The sequence below is a fragment of the Salvelinus fontinalis genome, chromosome 13 (assembly GCF_029448725.1).
Source record: "Salvelinus fontinalis isolate EN_2023a chromosome 13, ASM2944872v1, whole genome shotgun sequence".
NCBI lineage: Eukaryota > Metazoa > Chordata > Actinopteri > Salmoniformes > Salmonidae > Salvelinus > Salvelinus fontinalis.
This window is the reverse complement of record NC_074677.1, coordinates 50,391,200-50,392,335: the sequence shown is the minus strand read 5'-3', so window position 1 is coordinate 50,392,335 and position 1,136 is coordinate 50,391,200. Positions and strand designations below refer to the sequence as shown.

The following is a 1,136-nucleotide window of genomic DNA, read 5'->3' as shown; positions in this document are numbered from 1 at the left end:
ACTGGGTGGAGTTACTGTAGCTGCCCTCAGCTCCCATTGAGATTGAGGAGTTATTGTAACATTTGTGTCTGATCTTATTTCTAGTTCTGTTGTCATTGGAGTAAGGCCTAGCCTACCGGTGAAGGGGATCTCATTCATTTTGGGAAACGATTTGGCTGGAGGGAAGGTCGTGCCAAATCCTGTCGTTTGTAAGAAACCTGATGTGTTATCAGAAAAGTACCCTAGAGTGTTCCCAGCGTGTGCCGTTACACGTGCTATGTCTAAGAAAGATGCTGGGAGCAAGTCAGAGGTGAGAATGTCAGCGATCCCACCATGGTCGATATGTCTGGGACGTTTCTGGGTGATCTTGATTTCACTAAACCTGAGTTGACCTCTACTTTGGAAACCCCAAAGGTGAGCGGGTTTGTAGGACCGCAGAAGGATGAGTGGGTCCCTACAAATTAAGTCAAATCAAATTGTATTAGTCACATGCACCGAATACAACAGGTGTAGACCTTAAAGTGAAATGTTTACTTACAAGCCCCTAACCAACAATGCAATTAAAAAATATGAATGAGAATAAGAAATAAAAGTAACAAGTAGTTAAAGAGCAGCAGTAAAATAACAATAGCTAGACTATATACAGGGGGTAGCGGTACAGAGTCAATGTGCGGGGGCACCGATTAGTCGAGGTAATTGAGGTAATATGTACATGTAGGTAGAGTTATTAAAGTGACTATGCATAGATAGGGGGCAATGCAAATAGTCTGGGTAGCCATTTGATTAGATGTTCAGGAGTCTAATGGTTTGGTGTAGAAGCTTCTTGGACCTAGACTTGGCTATCCGGTACCGCTTGCCGTGCGGTAGCAGAGAGAACAGTCTACGACTAGGGTGGCTTGAGTCTTTGACAATTTTTAGGGCCTTCCTCTGACACCGCCTGGTATAGAGGTCCTGGATGGCAGGAAGCTTGTCCCCAGTGATGTACTGGGCCATACGCACTACCCTCTGTAGTGCCTTGCGGTCGGAGGCCGGGCAGTTGCCATACCAGGCAGTGATGCAACCAGTCAGGATGCTCTCGATGGTGCAGCGGTAGAACCTTTTGAGGATCTGGCAACCCATGCCAAATCTTTTCAGTCTCCAGTTGACACTTCAATGTC

At 46.1% G+C, this 1,136-nt stretch overlaps 1 pseudogene; it reads left to right on the top strand.

Annotated features, from left to right (window-relative positions):
- Positions 1-256: 256 nt before the first annotated feature.
- LOC129867862 (acidic fibroblast growth factor intracellular-binding protein B-like) overlaps positions 257-1,136 on the top strand; it is a 9,522-nt pseudogene continuing 8,642 nt past the window's right edge.